The 22,724-nt window shown below is 44.5% G+C and overlaps 1 long non-coding RNA gene across 1 annotated transcript in view; it reads right to left on the bottom strand.

Moving 5' to 3' along the window:
- Positions 1 to 674: 674 nt before the first annotated feature.
- Positions 675 to 22,724, bottom strand: part of LOC110334608 — a 49,387-nt gene continuing 27,337 nt past the window's right edge. Inside the window, exons 2-3 of the long non-coding RNA XR_002381129.1 lie at positions 8,240 to 8,307; positions 675 to 819 (exon numbers count right to left, since the gene is read on the bottom strand). This is a non-coding gene — a long non-coding RNA (uncharacterized LOC110334608). The remainder of the gene's footprint in view (positions 820 to 8,239; positions 8,308 to 22,724) is intronic.

Here is a 22,724-nt window from a genome sequence, read left to right on the forward strand (position 1 = left end):
ATTTGCTCTGCTATGGAAAGAAAAAAATAGTTCCTGTGACACTGGTCATGTGGATGCAGATGACCTTAAGGCTGACCCTGAGCTCCACCCCTCAGACCACTCCAATACCTGCTCTTGAGTTAAGTGTTGCCCAGAGGTCTGTGATGCCCTGTGGGGTTTGGGTATTGTTCACACTGATATTATTTGCCCACCCTCTACCTGGTCATCCTATACAAGACTGGAAATGAGTGTCTATATTAGTTATTTTCTTGCTTCTGTAAGAAAATATCTAACAAAAGGACTTTATTTGGCTCACAGTTGAAAGGTGCAGCCCATTATCTGGAGAAGGAGTGACAGAACAGGTGTCACCATGGTGGCAGAGAATAAGGTGACTGTTCACAGCTTGTCCACAGTCAGGAGCAGAGAGAAATGAATGCTGAAAGTCCCCTCACCTTCTCTCTTATTTATTTAGCCCAGGATCCCAGAACATTGCATGGTCCTTCCCATGTTGCAGGTGGATGTTCCCATCTCTCAACTAAACCTTCCTGGAAACCACCTCATAGACACACCCACATACATATCCCATGGTAATTCTAAGTCTAGTCCAGTTGACAAAGAATATTAACAATCACAGCTTCAGTCCACATTACCTTGGCACCCAAATACATCACTTTAAATCATACCAACCCACCCCTGGTCTCTAAAGCTTTATTTTCATTCCATAATGTAAAATGCATTTGATCCATCTTTCCAGGTCCCTACAGTCTTTTAACAGCCCCAACATTGTTAAGAAATCCAGTGTCTCTTCTCAGACTCAGAACAATCTCTGAACTGTAACCCCTATGAAATAAAACAATAGGTTATATGCTTCCAGTATACAATGGCACAGAATAAGATTTTTTTGTTCCTAAGGTCACCTGCATTGACTCCTGGGAGCCTCCTCCATCCCAAATCTCTGGACTTCCTAGAGATTCACCCCACCCCGCCTCCCACCCTCAGCAGCTGCAGATTTCCATTCATTCTCCTAGCCCTCTGGCCTTTTCTCCTGTCTCTCCCCACATCAGCTCCTGCCCCCCCCATCCTTCCCCACCCCCTCCCACCGAGTTCCCTCCCTCCTTCTTCCTCTTATGACTATTTTATTCTCCCTTCTAAGTGAGGTTTGAGCATTCTCACGTGGGCCTTCCTTCTTTAGCTTCTTTAGGGCTGTGGAGTTTATCACGAGTATCCTTTACTTTACAGCTAATATGCAGTTATCAGTGAGTACATATCCTGCATGTCTGGGTTACTTCACTCAGAATGATATCTTCTAGTTCCATCCTTTTGCCTGCAAAATTCATGATGTCCTTATTTTTAGTAGCTGAATAGTATTCTGTTGTGTCCATTACCTTAGCCAAGACACTTAATAGTGAGGATATAGAAACTGAAGAGGCCACCTCCTGTAGCCAGGTAGGATCTCCAGTGGAGGGATAAGGACACTAACCCATCCATAAAACTTTCAGCCCAATATTTGTCCTCTGGAGCAAAGACTGAGGGAACGACCAAACAGTGACTGGCCCAACTTGACACCTACTCCATGGGCAAGCACCAATCCCTGACACTATTAATGACACTCTGCTATGCTTGCAGACAGGAGTCTCTGAGAGGCTTTACTGGGTAGAGGTCTGGCAGCTGCTGGCAGATGACTGAAACAGAGGCAGATACCCGCAGACAAACATTGGACAAAGATTTGGGACTGTGGCAAAAGAGTTGGGGGAAGAATTGAGGGCCTTGAAGAGGATAGAAACTCCACAGGAAGACCAGCAGAGTCAACTAACCTGGACCCTTAGGAGCTCTCGGAGACTGAGGTACCAACCAAAGGGCATACACAGGCTTGGCCAAGGCCCCCAGCACATATGTAGCAGATGTGCAGCTCAGTCTCCATGTGGGTTCCCCAAAAACTGGAGCAGGGGCAGTCCTTAAACTATTTCTGTCTGTGGAATCCTTTCCCTAACAGGGCTGCCTTGTCTGACCTCAGTGAGATAAGATGCACCTAACCCTGCAGAGGTTTGATGCACCCGGGTGGAGGAATACCAAGGGGGATGCCAAATCCTCTCATAGGAGAAGAAGAGGGGAAAGAGGAGGGACTCAGTGAGGGGTAACCAAGAGGGGAAGCAGCAATTGGGATGTATACAAAACTTTTTTAATTAATTGAGTTTTTTTTTTAAAGAATTCCCACCCCTAAAGATTATGCTAAGGGTATACTGAGAAGAGATTGAATTAAAGCAAGACCTACACCAGCCAGACACCACCAAACCCTACAACTTCACATTCAGCCTCATGGGCTTATGATGGGATAATCTTAGCCTGCCTTTCTTCACACCAGATCTGGGCTTTCTTTGGCAAACATCTATGCCCCTGGTGTCTTCTCCATCCACTGCACCTTGAGTTTTACCATTGCATCTTTGTGCAATGCTTCCCATCCCCAGTTTCCTTTCAGAGAGTCTGGCCCTGTCACACAATCTTTGAGGAATCTTGCTCAATTGTGCATTTCTCAGCCTTCAAGGAGAAGTCTTGACCTCCAGGCAACATTCCCATTGCCACAGTGCAGACAGGAGGTCTCTCTTCAATGACACTCATCCCATCTACTTCTACAGATGCTTTCTCTGTGCCCCCTTCGCCCACTACTTTTACCTTACTGACACTCCTTGCCTAGGCAAACTTCACCTTTGCTGTATCTTTTTGTTCCCTCTCACTGTGGATCCAAATAAGAACAGTGGTCAGGAGCCATGCCTCAGGCTGAATGCTAAGCTCAATTAAAGTTTCCTCCCCCAATACAGATTAGCTCACTCAGCATCAGTCAAGTTCTCAGGACCAGAGGAAAATGCATTCTTCCCCAAAATATAACAGAAATAGGCTTCACCCCTGTCCTAATAGACTCATTCCTCTTTGTTTCATTTCTGATTTTAAAAATTATACTGTGTGTGTGTGTGTGTGTGTGTGTGTGTGTGTGTGTGTGTGTGTGTGTGAACTACAGCACATGTGTGTTGATCAGACGGCAACTTTTGGGCATCTTTTCTAACCATTTGTGATATGGGTTCCCCAAATCAAACTCAGGGCACCAGGCTAGGCTGCAAGAACATTTACCTACCAAGCCATTTCGCTTGCTTCTTGCTCCTCTTTGGGGCCCCACGAACTAGGCCTCTGCTGTCTCCATTTCTTTCAACATTCTAGTCTTCCAAGCTCCCACCAGAATGGTCTGTTAAGCTCTGCTTGAAGCCTTCTAGGAGCTCTGTAGTCCACATCTCCCACAAACCAGTTCCAGCAACCTAGCAACCACATGGTTCCATCACATGAGCCATCCTGTTTATTCCAACAGCAGTTCCATTTATCAATACCAATGTTCTTCATGTGGTACTGAGGGGGGTCAGCTTTGTCAACTTGACAACCTAGAATCACCTGGAAGAGAGTCTCAAGGAGAGAGATTGTCTAGATCAGATTGGCCAGTGGGCATATCTTAGAAGGCATTGCCTCAATTGAGTTAATTGCTATGGGATGATTCAGCCCACTGTGGGCAGCACCATTCCCTGAGCATAGGGTTCTGAACTATGTAAGAGTGAAGAAGTTTAGCTGGGTACAGTCATGCAAGAAGCTGAATGTATGTGCATTCATTTCTCTGCTCTTGCTGTTAGATGTGCCATGTTTCTTCATGCTCCTGCCTTTACTTATCCACAATGAAGGACGGTAGCCTGGACTTGCCAGCTAAAAACCAAAACAAAACCAAAACAGAAAACAACAACAACAAAATCTTTCTCCCCCACAATGCTTTTTATTAGCATACTTTATCATGCGACCTTGAACATAAGATTACAGTCCACCAGGAGGGGAATGAATGATGGTGGCTTTCAGTGTAGCCAGAGCCTGAGGCAGCTGGTCAAATGGCTCTCACAGTCTAAAAAACAAAGAGACATGAATACTGGAGTTCAGCTCACTTTTTCTTTTAGATTGAATTCATGACTCCATCCCATGGGACCGTGCTCCCAACATCAAGGTAAGTCTTCCCACTTAAACCCTCACAAGACACACACAGAGGTATGTTTCCATGGTGACTCCAAAAACCAGTCAAACTGATAATGAAAATTAACCATGGCTGCTACTAAAGCATCCACTGGTTATTGGTCAATTATCCTCCCATTCAGCTTGGTTTGGCTCTGCTCCACATGTTTTAGGAATTCATTACAAGTTATTTGCATGTCTCTAATTGTTTCTTCGTAATGGGTTGGCTGTTTGTCATTACAATACATCTCTTTCTCTGCTGACTGTTTTGGTCAGAAGTCTATCCTGCCAGGCAGGACTGCGCCCGCTTCCACTTCCCGGGTCACTTGGAGTGACACATTTCTTAAACTCTCTAAACACATCCTCTGAATACAGACAAGACACCTCAGTTAGGATAATTGTTTTCTAGTTCCATCCATTTACCTGCAAATTTTGTGATGTCATTTTTTTTTTAAACAAGTAATAGATGTTCCATTGTACAGAAGCACCACATTTTCTTTATTCTTTGGTTAACAGACATCTAGGTTGTTTTCAGTCTCTGGCTATTACAAATAAAGCTACTAAGGACATAGTTGAGCAAGTGTCCTTGTGGTATGATGGAGTGCCCCTTGGGTATATGCGCCAGAGTGGTATATCTGGGTTCTGAAGTAGATCAATTCCCAATTTTCTGTGAAACCTCCATATTAATTTTCAAAGTGGCTGTACAAGTTTCCACTCACACCAGTAATGGGATGGGGTGGGGTGGGGGGCTTCCCCCTTGCTCCACATCCTTGCCAGCATGAGCTTGAGTTTTTGATCTTAACCATTCTGACAGGTGAAAGACAGAATCTCAGAGTCCTTTAGATTTGCACTTCCCTGATAGCTAAGGATGTTGAACATTTCTTTAAGTGCTTCCTGGCCATTTGAAATTCCTTTGTTAAGAATTCTCTGATTATATCTGTACACCATTTTTAATGGAATTATTTGGTTTGTTGATGTCGTGTTTCTTGAGTCTATATATTCTGGAAATCAGCCCCCTGTCAGATGTAGGGCTGGCGAAGGTCTTTTCTCATTCTGCAGGCTGCTTTTCTGTCCTATTAACAGTGTCCTTCGCCTTACAGAGGCTTTTCAGTTTCATAAGGTCCCGTTTAAAAACTATTGCTCTCGGCACCTGTGCTATCAGTGATCTATTCAGGAAGTTGTCTCTTGTGCCAATATATTCAAAGATATTCCCCACTTTCTCTTCTGTCAGGTTCTTTGTATCTGGTTTTATGTTGAGGTCTTTGATTTACTTGGAATTGAGTTGCCCTCAGGGTGATAAATGTGGACCTATTTGCATTCTTCTACATGCTGACATTCCAGTTAGACCAGAACCATTGGTTAAAGATGCTTTCTCTTCTTTTCATTGTATAATTTTGGCTTCTTTGCCAAAACTTGGGTGTCCACAGGTGTGTAGATTTACTTCTGGGTCTGTGAGTTGATTCCATTGACCCACCTGTCTGGTTTTTTATGCCAATACCATGTGTTTTTTATTACTATAGCTTTGTAGTAGAACTTGAAATCCAGGACCTCAAAAATCCATACCTCGAAAAGTTCTTTTATTGTACAGGTTGTTCTAGGCATCCTGGAGGTGTTTTTTAAATTTTTTCCCATATGAACTTGAGTCTTGATCTTTCAAAGACTATAAGTTGTTGTGTTTGAATTTTAGTGGGAATTGCATTGAATCTATAGATTGCTTTTGATAAGATGGTCATTTTCACTGTGTTAATCGTACCAGTCCATGAACATGGGAGATCTTTCCATCTCCTGATTTCTTCAATTGCTATCTTCAAAGACTCAAAATTCTTGTCATTCAGGTCTTTCACTTGCTTGGTTACAGTTTTACCAAGATATTTTATTTTATTTGTGGTTATTGTGAAGAGTTTTATTTCCCTGATTTCTTTCTCAGTCATTTGTATATAGGAAGGCTACTGGGGGGGGGGGTGTTTGCTTGCTTACTTGCTTGCTTGCTTTGTTTTTTGAGTTCATCTTGTATCCAGTCACTTTGCTAAAGGTGTTTATAAGCTTTATGAGTTCTATGGTAGAATCATCTGCAATTACTGATACTTTGACTTTTTGCTTTCCACTTTATATCCCCTTGATCTCTTTTAATTATCTTATTGCTTTAGCTAGACATTCAAGTACTATATTGATTAGATATGGAGAGAGAGGGGAGAGAGAGACAGAGAGAGAGAGAGAGAGAGAGAGAGAGAGAGAGAGAGAGAGAGAGAGAGAGAAAGAGAAGACTGCCTTGTCTTGTTTCTGGTTTTAGGGGAATTGCTTTGAGTTTCTCTCCATTTAATTTTATGTTGACTATCACCTTGCTGTATATTACCTTTATTATATTTAGGTATGCACCTAGTATCCTTGATCTCTCCAAGACTTTCAACATGAAGGGATGTTGCATTTTGTTAAAGGTTCTTTTCAGCATCTAATGAGATGATCATGTGGTTTATTTTTTCTTTCAGTTTGTTTATATGGTGGGCTACATTGACAGATTTTTGCATGTTGAACCATCCCTTCATGGTTAAAATGAAGCCTACTTGCTCATGGTGGATGATCTTTTTTATGTTTTCTTGGATTCTGTTTGTGAGTATTTTATTGAATATTTTTGCATCAATTATTCATGAGAGAGAAACTGGTCTGTAATTCTCTTTCTCCGTTGAGTCTTTGTGTGGTTGGGTATCAGAATGAATGTGGCCTCATAAAATGAATTTGGCAATGTTCCTTCTGTTTCTATTTTGTGAAATAATTATAGAACTGTTGGCATCATCTCTTTGAAAGTCTGGTAGAATTCTGCTTGAAAACTGTCTCATCCTGGGCATTTATGAGGGGTTCAGGGGGAGACTTTTAAAGACTGCTTCTATTTCCTTAGGGGATACAGGTCTTTTAAATTGTTTATCTAACCTTGTTTTAGATATCACTTGATAAGTGACCACTTGTTTCGATATCACTTGGTAACCTATCAATACATTTGTCCATTTCTTTTAGATTTTCCAATTTTGTGAAGTACAGATTTTTGAAGTATGACTTAATGATTCTTTGGATTTCCTCAGTGTTTGTTGTTATCGCCTGCCCCTTTCATCCCTGATTTTGTTTATTTAGATATTCTATCTCTGCCTTTTAGTTAGTTTGGATATGAGATGTCTACCCGACATTTATGGATTAATATCTCCCATTTTACTTTTTTTGTATAAGCTTGGTTTTTTTTACATTCCTCCTCTATTCCCTCTCTTCTGTTTTCTTTCACACTAAGTGAATATTTTCTATTGTAATATGTAGTTCTTTGAATGAGGTGTCCAGGGAGAATGACAGTATAGAACTGCGTAGTCTTGATCTTCTGGACATTATTTCTCTAATAGTTACTTTAGGATTTTCATTAATCTCATTCAACAGAGTTTTGTCTAGATTTGTATTAACTAAATTTCATTGACATAGATGTGTTCCGCTCCCACAGCTCTGTTCTCCATTGTGATGTCTGTGTTCTTATCATTATAGCCTTGTGTTACTTATCCAACAATGCAGTATTGAATTGTTTTAAATAAATGGCTTTATGTCTTTTTAAAGAAGAAGAGAAGAGACAGTATATGTATGTATGTAGCTAGTATTGCAACCTTCTGGTTTAATATCTCATTTTAAGACCTGAGCTACCATCTGGCATCCTTCCACAGTCCAGCACAGCTTGGCTTCTGTGCTGTCAGTATCACATACGCTTTGCTTCTGTAAGCTACAGGCCCAGCCATACAATGCATGATGCATGCTGGTTACCTGTCCATTGGTTTTAGACCAGGTTAAAAAAAAAAAGGATGGCCTGATGTTCCCAGTTTCCACTGGAGTTGTATGACTAGCGAGTCACCTGTTTTCTGCATCAAGAGCTTCCTTTTGTGTTTCTTGTTTGGAGAACTGGGTAACAACACATTCTCTAAGCTCATAGTCGCCTAGTGTGATTGTTTGTACTGGTTTGATAAACACCATGACCAAAGGCAATATGGAGAGGCAAGGGTCTATTTCAGCTTGTAGGTTATAGCCCATTTTTGAGAGAAGTTAAGGCAGGAACCTAGAAGCAGGGGCTGTAAAGTAATGTTTTACCGTCTTAATTTCTATGGTTTTCATACAACCCTGGACAACATGCTTAAGAGTGGTTCTATGCACATGGAGTTGGGCCCATCCACAGCAATCAGAAATCAATAAAATGCTACTACGGACTTACCTGGAGACCAGTCTGAAGGGGGCATTTGCATTTTCTCATTTGAGGCTCTCTCTCCCCAGAGGACTCATCTTGTGTCGACTTGACAAAAAAAATATTAAAAATTAAAAACTTAAAATATAAAACAGTGCATGGGACTTCATACAATCTAAAATTACATGGGAAACAAACTTCTGGGCAAGATCACGAGTAATTATCTAGACTGAGTTAACTGGGATGGGAAGATCTGCTTTATTTATAGATAGTCCTTGGGTAGGGATCCTGGAAGTAGCCAAAAATGAGAAACAGCTGAGCATCAGGGTTGATCTCTCTCTGCTCCTTAACTGGGGCCATCATGTGACCTCAAACTCCCCTGCCATGCTTTTCCCGCCATGATGGACTGGACTTCATCCCTCAGACTCTAAAATGAAATAAATTCTTTCTTTCTTAAGTCATTTTTGGTCTGGTATTTTTGTCACAGAGATGAGAAGAGTAGTAACAAGTATGCCCAGGAATGTCTTTGTTTCACCTTCATTCTTTAAAGTCATTTTTGTAGCCATCAGGTAATTGAATGGAATTTTATTTCCCTCTCAAAACGCTGAATATTGTCACCCCACCTTCCCGTGCCTTCCCTCACAAGGATCTGAGTTCAATCCCCAGAGCCTATACAGAGAAAGCAAGGTGTGGTGGAGCTTGCAATCCCAGAGTTGAGAGATTGAGACGGGCAGATCCCTCGGGCATTGCTGGTCAACCAGCCTCACCTTATCAATGACTTCTAGGTCAGTGAGAGCCTCTGTCTCAAAAAAACCAAGATGTGCAACCAAAGGTTGAGCTTTGGTTTCCACACGCACTCACTCACACATCCATGTATACCTGCGCATATATAAAACACATTTTGGCGAGAATAGTGAGCTGGAGCTGGAGAGATGGCTCAGTTCACTTGCCGTTCCTGTGAAAGACCAGTATTCCCTCTTCTGGGCATATACCCAGAAGGTCTTTCAACTGGTAATAAGGACACATGCTCCACTATGTTCATAGCAGCCTTATTTATAATAGCCAGAAGCTGGAAAGAACCCAGATGTCCCTCAANAGAGGAATGGATACAGAAAATGTGGTACATTCACACAGTGGAGTACTACTCAGCTATTAAAAACAATGGATTTATGAAATTCTTGGGCAAATGGATGTATCTGGAGGATATCATCCTTAGTGAGGTAAGCCAATCACAAAAGAAGTCACTAGATATGCACTCACTGATAAGCGGATATTAGCCCAGAAACTTAGAATACCAAAGATACATTATGCAAAACAGAAGAAAACCAAGAAGGATGACCATTGTGTGGATACTTCATTCCTCCTTAGAATAAGGAACAAAATACTCATGAAAGGATACAGGTACAGAGACAAAATTTAGAGCTAAGATGAAAAGATGGACTATCCAGAGACTACCCCATTTGGGAATCCATCCCATCATCAGCCACCAAACCTAGATACTAATGCACATGCCAGCAAGATTATGCTGAAGGGACCCTGATATTGTGGCCTCTTGTGAGGCTATGCCAGTGCCTGGCAAACACCGAAGTGGATGCTCATAGCCAGTTATTGGATGGAACACAGGGTCCCCAATGGAGGAGCTAGAGAAAGTACCCAAGGAGCTGAAGGGGGCTGCAACCCTGTAGGTGGAACAACAATATGAACTAACCAGTACCCCCTGAGCTTGTGTCTCTAGCTGCATATGTAACAGAAGATGGCCTAATGGGCCATCATTGGGAAGAGAGGCCCCTTGGTCTTGTAAACTTTGTATGACCCAGCACAAGGGAATGCCTGGGCCAAGTAGTGGAAGTGGGTGGGTAGGGGAGCATGGGTGGGGTGGGGGTATAGGGAACTTTCAGGATAGCATTTGAAATGTAAATAAAGAAAATAATTTAAAAAAAAAAAAGAAAAAGAAAGACCAGTATTCTATTCTCAGTACCCACATGGTAGCTCACAACCACCTATAACTTCAATTCTAGAGAAATGACTCCCTTTTCTGGCCTCTGTGAGTACAATATTCATGTAGTGTGCAGCTATGCAGGTAGACAAGCATTCAGACACACACAATAAGAATGAAAGAACAATGACCTTGACCTTAATGAGGTCTCAGCTTGCCCCTACTCTCCTCCTGATCCTCATCTACCTCTGTATCATATTCTGAAAAACAAAATCCTGGAAACCGTGAGAGTTGTGCAAACCAAAAAGTATTGGGAGCAGATAAAGAAAAGGTGCTACCAGCCATGGTCCTAGAGAATTTCTGCTGTTTCTCTCTAGATATTCACTGAAAAGCCACATTCTGGGGGCTGCTTCTCATGTGACATAACTCGGGGCTCACTCTGCAAACAATCCAGCACCCAGTGTATTTATGAAACCTCACCAGCAGCGATTAAATGGTGAAGCAGCTGGAGGCATGTTCTCCAGCAGGGGCTAAAAAAAGAGACTTCCAAGCCTTTACAATGAGCTGGGGAAGGAGACATTCACAGAGAGACAGAGAAAGTTCGAGCATGTTCCTGGGAATCTGCAAAACCCTGTATGTGTTCAGGGCAATGAAAATCCCCAGGATACTCTGAAAGGGCCCTAATTGCTCACCTCTGACTGACCTTGAGGTACTTTGCAAAAGAAAAATGAAGGCTAAGGCCGTTATAAAGCACCTGCTGGTGTTTTGAGAGCCCAGCAGGCTGAGCAGAGGCAGGAGACTCATTGGTTCAAGGCTATGCAGGACTCTCAGACCAACCATTAGCTGACCGCTAAGCTCACACAGGGATGCAAAGACTGTTGGTCACAAAGAGAGACAGAGAACAGCAGCAGTAACCCAGGAAAGCCCTCAGCAAACAGCAACGATCACTGCGGCAGTTCGTCTTAATTATCAACTCAATTACATTGAGAAGCATGTAGGGGTTTGCTGAGACACTTCAGGGTACCTGTGAGCTCTCCTTCAGAAAAGACCAGATAACAGGGGCTCTACCCAGGTCAATGCTCTGAAGCCCTGTGGAAGAGAATAGTGTGGGGGGGATGGGTATTATAAAATAGGAAAATTCTGTGGAAGGGAACGACATTGGGGGCGGGTACTATACAATAGGAAAATTCTAGTAGAAGAAACTAGGTCACTGAGGTGGGGAGAGTGAAGGCTATGCCTTATCCTGGCCCTTCCTGTGTTCCTTTTCTGTTTCTTGGCAGCCACGAGAGGAACTGACCAGCTGTGTTCTGCCTTTCCTGCCTTTATGAACGCAATCCTTTGAAAACAGAAGCAAAATAAATTTGTCCCTGTCTTGAGTTTTGATGGGAGAGGTAGAATAAGAATGAAAATGAGAGAGACAGAGACAGAGACAGAGACGGAGAGAGACAGAGACAGAGAGAGACAGAGACTTTGTTAGAATGGATTACACAGTTGGAGGGCAAGACCATCCAACACTAGGAGTCAGTATGCTGGAGAGTCAGCGAAACTGGTAGTTACTCAATCCAAGACACTGAAACCCTCAGACCATGGAGAACTAAGGGCAAAACACTAATCCTAGACTGGAGGACTAGAAGCTCCATGGAGAGTGCTGGTGTAGACATATGTTAAAAACTGTTAAAGAGGCTGATATCTGATGCTGGTACATTATGAAGCAGCTACAAATGTAGCAGCTCGGGAAGATGGAACTTGAAGGATATTAGCTAGTGCTGCCAGGTATGGGATGGGACTGGCCTGCTCAATCGCTCCTCCACATGTCTAACCTCCCTAGAAATACCCTCACAGACACTCTCAGATATTCGCTAACCTCCCAGGCACCTCTCAGTCCAGGTGAGAGGATTCACCACTGTGTTCATGTAAGCTGTTTGCAGCTGCTGATTAAACACAGTAATGGCAAAAACTAGTTCAGATGATGGCATTGGTCTATTACCAGCCAATGAGGAGAGAGAGAGGAAAGAATAGCATGAGTTCAAATCCTGCATAGGCTGCAAAGTGAGTTCAAAACCAGCCTAGGCAATGTAGAGAATACAAGGCTGGGAGCACAGCACTAGTAGCTTGCCTTGCCCATGTGACACCCTAAGCTCCATCTCCAAGATAGAAAAACAAAGAGGTATAGAAAGCTGTTGCTTGATAAGCGAGTCTTCACTGTGAATACTCGACAATGCGGTTTTTAAGAATTTGGAAGTTTTAAGAAATGAGTTTGAGAATCCCTAAGATGCTATAATTGCTATAGTTGGTGATTCTGGTTGGAGCTAATGAGACCAGAAGGCAGACCAGGTTGTTATTGCCCTCCACTCCTATGCAAATGAGGACTGTGTTGGGAATTGGGATACAAGCTTACTGCTGTTATAAAATTCCTGCATAGAGCAGCTGAAGGAGGGCAAGATTTGTTTAGAGTCACAAATGAAAGGCACAGTCCGTCCTGCTGGGGAATGCATGGTCTCAGGAGCAGCTTGATCCCAGGCTCATCAGTTGACAGCTCCTATCCCAGGGGATGAAGAAGCAGAGAAAAGAATGTGAGTATTCAACTCACCCTTTCCTCTTCAATCATATTCTCTCTCTCTCTCTCTCTCTCTCTCTCCTCATTGGATGATGCTTCTAATATTCAAAGTATGTCTTCTCCCCAGTTAATTGTCTCTGAAAATACCCTCTGAGACACATCCAAAAGAGTAACCTATGAAGGCCCTAAGCATCTAGTAATCCAATCATGTTGACAATCGAAATTATTCATTACAAGGCCATTCATTCATGGTACATCCTAGCAAATAATTTATATATGTTCTTTCCATACCATAAGGCTTGAAGTGATGCTGAATTTGAATGTAATGGACTAATTGATTTGATGGGGGGATTTCAAGATGGCACAGCATTTAGTCTGTAGAACAAGCTCTGCTTGGCTGCCTTTAGCTACATTTTTGACAAGAATTGAGAGCATTACAAGAAAAGCAGAAAGGTTTGAAATCTGTGCTGTTTGACTACAAATGTGAAACATTTAAAGTTGCAGGCAAATAGGACATGGGTGCTATGTGGGAGAAAAGAAGTGAAGTAGCCATGAGAAAGTTACTTTCAGGACATCTGAGGAATTGGCAGAACCTCTCCCATTGCAAGATCGAGGGTATTAAGGTTTGAATTCATCTCTGAGAAGCCTTCAGAGTACTCTGCACACATAGGACCATCTAGATAAGGATTTTCATGAGTTCAGCCTTTCAGAGCCTAGGCTGACATCCCAGCCAGCAGCAGATCTTGGTACGGTACTGGTTTTGTAGACAAGCAGAAAATACAAAAGATGTAGGATCGCTGGAAACTTCCACTCAGATCTCAGAGGAAGGCCTGGGAGTTCCAGCCATGTGTGGTAGGGTTGGGACCCCAATAGTCTGCCCCAGAGGCGGTATGTGTAGCTCTGGAAGCAAAGCTGGTACTTCAATGGGGACTCCAGGTTGTGCAACATCAGCTGTGAAGAGCTGCAGGCAATGAGTAGAGCCAACATAAATCAGAAACCATGTGGACTGAAAAAGGCAAAGCTACGGGAGCAGGGTGTTCCCGATCTGTTAAAGATGATGCTGACATCTGGTGCCTGAGAGACCACATGTGGACTAATTGATTTAATGTGTCCATTGCTTGGTTCTGTTCCTGCTTTGATTCCATCTTCTCTTGGTATGCCCCCATTCCTCCCTTGGAGTTAGAAAGTTTACCTTGTCCATTCCATCTTGGGAGCATGTAGCTTGTTCACTTCCTTAGTTACTTGCTCACTCTTTCTAGTTTCTTTCTTTCTTTCTTTCTTTCTTTCTTTCTTTCTTTCTTTCTTTCTTTCTTTCTTTCTTTCTTTCTTCCTTCCTTTCTTTCTTTCTTCCCAACAGGTGTTCACAGCAAAGACCCCGAGTCTCAGAAAATACTCCCAAACTTAGGCCTTTGAATAATCTTGGATGCTTAAAACTCTGGAGACTCTTGAAAATGGACAAATGGGATATACAGGGGCCTTGGGAAGCCTGAAATGCAGTGCTGTAGCTTAAATATTCAAACGTGTGCTAAACATTTAATCACCAGCTGATGGTGCTGTTTTGATTGATCCTGAACGCTTTAGGAGATGGAGGATGGCGAGAGGAGAAAGTCTATGGATGCTGCGCTCTTGAAGGACGATCTGGGTCTGCTGCTTTTCTACCATGAGGCAGGTAAGCTGTGCCACATGCTCCTACTCCATGATGCTCTACCTAACATTGACCCAGAAACAATGGAATCTCCCACAATGTGCTGAAAGCTTTGAAGTTGTGAGCCAAGATAAATCCTTAGTTAAGCTGTTTCTTTAAATTGTTTACATCAAATGTTTTGTTACGGTGATGAGAAAGTTAACTATAATAACACACTGTTGTGGGGGTAGGGTCTTGATGACAGTTTTGTCCACTGTGTTATTTTCAATGTTCTGGATGTCCACAAAAATAAAATCATAAATAAATAAATATCCTAGCTTGTTTTCTGTTTCTGTGATAAAATGCTTTGAATCAAAAGCAACTTGGTGAAGGAATGGTTTGCTTCATCTTACACTTCAGGTCACCACCCATCCTTGAGGGAAAGAAATCAGGACAAGAACTTTAGGAGGGAACCTAAAGTAGAAACCATGGAAGAATGCTGTTTACTATCCTACTTTCTGGCTCATGCTTAGCTAGATTTTTGCCAACAGCCCCGGGCCCAACTTTCAAGGGAATGGTGCCACCCACAATAGTCTGGATCTTCCTACATCAGGAAGTAATCAAGCTAATCCCTCAGAGACATGCCTATAGACCAACTTGAGCTTGCTTAGAGATTTCTCAGAGGATGCTGGGATGTGTCAGACTAACCAGGACAATAAATACATTGGAAACTGTTGTCCATTCATGTGGTGGAAATTCATCAATAGAATGAACCTGTTCCTGAGGAATGTCAGGCACTGACTTGGTAGACTGACTTTAATTCAGTTATTGCAAAGAATTTCAAAACTCCAAAGGGAATCATGATGTCTTCCCAAACATAGTCATATGTTAGTAAAGAGAGATTGACTAACTTTTACAAAGAAACCAAATAGAAATTCAAAAATTGGAAACATAGTGGCTGTAATGAAAAAATTGTATCTGTGAAGCTGACAGAGAAAATGGTAACACATTGTTCACTAACTCTCAAAGTATGTGCCTATTCAGTGGCTGACCAATCACACAGCAGTGTAGCCATAAGTAACTGTTTTATTGCATTTAAATCTCCCATCTGATAAGACATAGCCTTAGAAGGCCTAAGAAAGCTAGTTTGGGTAAAAACTGCTTTTTTTAAAGGTACATAATGATAGTCATACTCAAATCTTACAGAAACAGGTCACTTCCGGTGTTCAGTGTGCTTACCACAGCACAAACATTGATCACAGGAACATCTGGTGAGGAAAGGGCACAGCCAAAATGCTTTCTATGCAGGGAGAAAAGGCATGGCTGCAGATGCAGGAAGCTGTGGACTCTATTTTAACCCACAAGCACAAGGCAGAGATTAAGTTGGGAATATGTGAGGTTTTGAAACCTCAGAGCCCACCCCCAGTGAAGCACTTCCTCCAACAAGGTCACGCTTCCTAAGCCTTTCCAAACAGAGCCAGAACTGGGAACCACCGAGTATTTAAATGCCCAAGACTAGGGAGGGGACTGCCATTCCTGCCACAACTGGGGAGGGCCAATGTCTTTAGATCCTCAAGCTTCCAGTCCTGGAGAGACAACCCAGCTCCCATTTTTGGTTGAAGTGGGGATGTCAGTGGAGGACTAATACCCGTCTCACCTCAGGCAAAGCCTGGGGCCATGAATTGGATACTGTCTTTTTCCTCCTACCTGGCCTGTAGTTAGAATATATAGCTGCTTGTGAAGGGTAAGATGCAGCACCTCACTTCTCAGAATCCTGAGTGGCTGTGGGCTTGGTCTGAATGACACCTATAGAGTGCTCCAGAGGCCAATGTGCAGAACTACATGATGTCATCGTCCCCCAACCATATGCCTCCCTGAGGGCACTGCAACCACAACACTCCCGCTTAGGAAGAAACCAGTAGATTCCAGGTACCATTAGGACTGGAGGTGGCTGGAATCCTGATGAGACCCTACATCTTCTCTGTGTCTGCCTTTTGTGGGATGCCCTTTCTAAACTTTGCCTTTCAAAACACATCTCACAAAGTGGATCCAAGGTGGGGCTAACTGGAGAGCACCCCGCCTGGTATCAGCAGGATATGCAACCTCCCTATGCCATAGCAGCAGCCACACCCCATGTGTGCCTCTGTTCTGTGTCTGGTTGACAATAGCCTCCATGTCTCTAGAAGCCATACTGTGGAAGAGGCCCAGCTTGGTGCTGCTTTCTGCCAGTGGGGACAATATAGACTCTATTTCTGCATTCCAGGGTGGTACTGGGGAGTCATAGGTGGGTGTTTTCCAATCCGCTGTGGCTCCTCACAACAAACCCGAGCTTCTTTCAGTCCTCTGTGCTATGAGCTGCAGCTCCTCTATAATGGGACCAACACCTGAGGCTGGTTGTACACGTTCTAGATAGGTTCATTCAGAGGCAGCAGTTTAGGCTGCAGTGTGTAGACCTGGTGCACACTGGGGAGAGAATAGAGATGGCAGCCATTGTTTGGGAGCCTGCAAGTTAGTCCATCTGTAGGTATACGTATCCGCAATCTACAGTGATGGACCTCCTTCGAGCTTGTAGTTCGGGAACTATTCAATTCAAATCATGGCAGCTCTCAGGACCTGCTTTGAAACAAGAACTCGACTTTCCTAAACTGGAGAGCTCAGGTTCAGGCTCCTGCCTCAGAGACTTGACCCACTCCTGGACCTTTTGTTTCTGGAAATACATAAAGGCAAGGAGCAGAGTTTCCTATTTGCCTGACTTGGGAATCTAGGATCCCAGAGCAGAAACAGAGGACATAGCAGAATAGCGACAGGAGCTTTGTTGCTTCTCCTCAGATATCAGTGAATGAGTGGGTAGGTAAGAGGATGAATGAGTGAATGAATTAGAGTTAGTGAGTTCATGAGTGGGGAGGGTGAATGAGTGAGTGGATGCTTGAATGGAGAGGTAGGTGTCCATGAGAAAGACTGAGAGAATAAGTTAGTTAATGAGTGGTGAATTGATGGATGATGGATGGATGGATGGATGGATGGATGGGTGAGCAGGTGGATGGATGAGTGTTGAATGAATGAGCACTGAGAGATGCACTGATCAGAGCCCCCATGGAGATGCAGAAGGGCTGATGGAGCAGCCCCTCCAGCTACACCTGGAGGCAAGTCTTGGGAAGAAAAGTTGGAAAAGGAGACTGTAGCATTTGGCTCCACCCATCGACCAGAAGTGGCCAAGTTATCCAAAGGCTTCACTGAGCCTCGAGACAGGTAGTAGGACTGAATTCTGATCCCCAGCACCCAGTGTGGTGGCATAACCCTGGAACTGAGGAAAGGTACAGAGTGATGTGTCCTGGTAGCTTGCTGGACATCCAATCTAGCCAAAATGGCAAGTTCCAAGTTCAGTGAGAGACTATCTCAAAAAATAAGATAGCAATTAAGGAAGATATCTTGTGTTGACCTCTGACCTCTACATGCATGTTCAAGAGTACATTCTCCCCCATACACATATACAAGCATACATACATATAAACAAAATAGATGAGAATCAACAGGACACCAATGGGGAGCTGGAAACTCCCAGGCATTGGGCCAGAGCCTGTACACAGTGGCCTCCCTTTCTCCTATGCATAAGATGATGTGAAGTAGACAGGGCAATGTGGCCCACTAAGGCAGAAAGAGGATTTAAAGAAGGAAAATTGTAAAATTCACCCATCTCCAAGGCATTGTGCACATAGCCTTGTGTGACAGGTAGTGTCCTCTGCAAGATGGGCTTAGAAAGCTCTAACAAGTGGACAGTGGGGTCTTCTTGGAGTTACTCATCTGGCTTTGGTAATATAGGCAGAGAACATGAGAATGACCCAGGGTCACCTACAGAAACTCTTCATGGATCTCATAATTTGAGGTCAGGACCTGCCTTCCCTCTTGGGACTACCATGTGACTGGAGACAGAATAGCAGAGCCAAGTACACAGGCTGAGTCACAGGCCCTCAAGGCAGGACATGGTGAATCAGTCATTGATCTCAATGCCTGAGATCCTCTGCTTGTACACCCCGAGGTCAGGATTCTGAGCTTTCTACCAAGGCCACCTCTCTATCTCTGTCTCTGTGTCTGTCTCTCTGTCTCTCTGTGTCTCTGTCTTTCTCTGTCTCTCTCTCTCTCCTAGTTTCAGTATATAACTCCCTTCCCCTATGTGGTCCCTTTGGAATCTGAGCCAGTCCCCCATTCCCAGAGATGTCTTATGAACATGGCCTATCTATCTTCCGTGAGACCTCTGACGTCATTTCATTAGTCAGAAGCCAACCCTTCAACCCTTCTGACGTCTCCTCTTAGTACTCTCTCATCTCCTGACCCATCATGCTCCTCAGCTGGGATCTCTATTTTCTCGTGTCATGTTTGGAGGTCACCTCATTTCTTTCCCCCTCTGAAAGATTTCATCTCTGTGGTCCACACACCTACTGGCCCTTTGGTGCTTTAACAGGTGTCACTGAATCATTTTCCTTTAATTCTGTGGGCCCAGGACTCGACCCAGACATGAGACACAGTGGTCCCGTGCCCTGTGAGCCATCGACAGGGTAGATCTGGCCTCTCTATTTGGCCATCCAAATTAATGTTTCCAAAGGAAACACATGAGTAGATAAGCAGACTGAGGTTGTTTCTCAAGATAGAAAGGTATGCAATTTAGAAATGAGCAATGTACTCTGGAAACCTCTAGAAGTCCTTTTGTGTTAAAGCAGCCCTGGTGTGAATGGCATGAGCCATGGAGGCGCTATACTGTTCTCGCTGAACCCTGGTGACATCTGACATGGGACAGTATCTCCGATAATGGCACATGGCCACCCCAAATGGAATGGGGGAATTTCCAACACTCCAAGACCCTGAAGCTTATTGACCTGGAAGGAATCGTGCAAACTGCCAAGCCCAACAATGTCCTTCTGCAGGAGACCAGCCACCACCTGAGACAACTAATGCTGCCATAAATCCCAGCCAATCACATAATGAGATTTAATATTTGATGTCAGATCATTAGAATATAATGAATTTGCCACTTTAATATTGATGAATAATCAGTCCTATTAAGGCTATGGGAACAAGATTTAGGGCAAAGAGAAAATTAATTGCTGGGTGATGGCACCAGCCGAGGCTCCCTCCTGAGCCGTACTTAACCTCCCTGGAGAGACTGATCCAAGAGTCCTGTTTCTGTTGTCACCAGAGGACTTTCTCCAAAAGAAACTGGACCCAAGTTCAAGGACTACATAGACCCTCATCACAGGCCGCCTCTGCCCCCCGCCCCATCAAACTCACATTGAAACTGTAAACCCAGTGGAATAATATGGTTACTGCACTACTATGAAAAACATACCCAATTTCAGGAAGGGTTTGTTTGAGTTCATGGTTTGAGAGTACAGTCCATCATGACAGGGAAGTAGAGGCAGCTGGTAATTTTGAGTCCATAGCAGAGATGAATGATGGCACTCAGATTACTATTCCAAGACCTCAGCCCATGGCATGGTGGGCACTGACTACCTTAAGCATGGGTCTTCCCTTCTTAATAAAATCTAGGACCCCCCTTACAGACATGCCGTAATGTGGGGTGGTGAACTGTGCACAGGGGACTTTGGTCCCTGGTAGCAAAGGTCTGGCACACCTTCTGTCTTACGTAGGTGGAAATCACCGCCCACTGGGGGCTCCAGGGTTCTGGACCTTTGCTTGACTGGGGACCAGGCTGTCTGTGCACAGTCCACCACCCCACACCATGGTAAGTGTTTCCAGATCCTGATAAGTTGAAAATCGAGATTAACCATCACAGTGTTTGGAGGTATAGAAGGGTGGCTGTGTAACAGGACCGGTGTCCTGGTGAGATACTTGCTTTACCTGGTGTTCTGTTGCTGACAAGAGACACCATTACCAAGGCCACTCTATAAAGGAAAACATTTCATTGAAGTTCACTTAAAGTTCAGAGGTTCAGTTCATTATCACCATGGCAGGAAGCATGATGGCGCACAGATAGACACAGTGCTAGACAGGCAACTGAGGGTTCTACACTCATACCGACTACCAGCAGGAAGAGAAAGACACAGGTCTGCCTGGAGCATGTGAAACCCCAAAGGCCACCCTCAGTGACACACTTCCTATAACAAGGCCACACCTGCTCCAACAAGGCCACACCCCCTAATCCCTGTCAAGTAGCTCCACCCCCTAATAACCAAGCATTCAAATATATGAGCCTGCGGGGGCCATTCCTATTCACACCTCTGAGATACCAGCTACCTGAGGATTCAGAAGGTGGTTATCTGTAAGCCATGAGAAACCTTGCCAGTAAGCCCCCTACTGGCCTCCATCTTGGGCCTCCAGTATCTAGAACAGAGAGAACACCCATATCTGATGTTTAAGCAAGCAGCCATTGGCCTGTGATGTGTGCTACGGGACCCACACAGAAACCCCTGTGAAACCTGTTAATTTCTGGGTACCTGGGGATAAGTCTGAAATGTGTGTCCTCACCTAATACCAAATAAAGGCAAAGCATGGACAAGTGGGGGAAGGGTTGAGAGGAAGTATGGGCACATGGTCACACAAGTCAATGTCACCATGCTCTACAGCCAAGTCTGTCCCCAGTCCTCAGGACCCTGAGCTGGGACTGCAAGTCAGGCTAAGGTCATCTCCAGTAATCCTGAAGAGATCTGTGAGAGGAAAGGGGCATCTCACTGCTCCTGTTGAGAGTTGGGGACTCCTGGGGACAGGGACCAGAGCCGGGAGCAGCCTAGCCTGGTTGTGAGCTCTTGTGGGGAAGACAAAACTAATCAAAGAGCACCAGGAGTATTGGCCTTGCTGTAAAAGCCAGTGAGCACGAACGCACCAGTGTGTCTTTCTGCGGTGGGACATGCCCCAGCTGAGCATTTGAACTTTACATAGCAGTAGCAAAAGCGGCCACCACTCAGCTCGGCCTCGGGACCACCGAGGGTCACCCTTGGGCAGCTCGGACAGTGATCTCTGAAGCCTGCTGAGGAGTGAGCTCTGCCAAGTGACCAGACAGAGCGAGAAGCCGTTTCCTCCCCTGATGGGATGAAAGTTATCACTTCTAATCGCCGTTGCCAACTTTGAAACTACCCTTCACATCCCAGTAGTCACCTAACAGCCGTCAGCACCCGAGCCTCCCTGCGCTCCCGCTTCGGCCTAATTACCCAGCTCAGTTTCCAGTATAAACAGCCAGGGGCGTGCGGCTGGCCTCCGTGCCGGAGCCTGTGACTAATACGTCGAAACACCAGTCTAATCAGAGAGCCAATTAGTCAGCCCAAGCGAGTGCGGCAGCTAAAATAAACACATTTGCCCTGATTTACAGGCAGAATGCTCCAAACCCAGGCAGAGTTGCTGCTTCATGGCAGGCGGATAAGACTGGTAACTGCATGCGGTTGGGGAGCCTCGGTTGGTCCCAAAAATCCTAACCCCACCTGCACCAGGGCCTTGTCCCTCGGAGTTCATCGCTGAGTTAGCTAGTCTCAGGCCCAGGCGCATAGATGTATTCTGGTTATAGACTTTCCAGTAAAATTTCAGATATTAAATACCTAACATGCTATCCCTATGGCCTCCATAAAGCCTGACCACACTGGGTTGCCAGCCTGCTCATTTGTCCTCCACTGCTGGGACAAGTCCCTCTATTGGTGAGTTCATATAGAACACAGTGGTAAACCCATAGTTCTTAAAGGCTAGAGTTCAAGGCAAAGTTTCTTGGGGTCTTGACTAAGGCCAGGTCAAGCTGCTAGCTGGGCTATGCATCTGGACACTCCTCCAATGTGTACCAGCCTCCAGGCTCCTTCAGGTTCAGGAACAATCTCCATTACAGTTCAGAACCTAGGGCAGGGTCCTGGCTGGCTGGCTCCTGCCTTGTGCCCTCAGCTTCCAGTATCTTGATTCTCAGGAAGGGCTCTCTATGTGGTGATTGCTCATAGCCAGCATGAGCGACCAAGACCGGGTGGTGCCTGCTCTGACTGTCCCGACTTGTAGAATTCCTCTCCACAATCCACACTGCCCACCTTCTCCACACAACCCCGTAGAGGTCTACGGTCGAGCAACATTGGCAAGGTGACAAGGTGACGTGAGCATAGATAACGAAGTCCCAAGAGTGCCCCACATATCACAAAGCAGAGACAAAATCTCAGCTGTGTCCCAATACAATGTTTATTTTGAGAACTGGGATGCAGCCGGGGCTGGTCCAGAGCCATAAATTGACAACCCCTGATTTGAATCTAGTCTTTAAGGGGCCGAAGAGGGGGACCAGTGCTTAAGAACACTCGCTGTTCTTTCAAAGGACCAGAGTTTTGTTCCCAGCCCTACATCAGATGATTCACAGTTGCCAGTAACTCCTCTTCTGGCCTCTGAGGTCACCTGCATGCATGTTCACAGACACACATACGCATAAATA

This window comes from Mus pahari, chromosome 17 (genome assembly GCF_900095145.1).
Source record: "Mus pahari chromosome 17, PAHARI_EIJ_v1.1, whole genome shotgun sequence".
Lineage (NCBI taxonomy): Eukaryota > Metazoa > Chordata > Mammalia > Rodentia > Muridae > Mus > Mus pahari.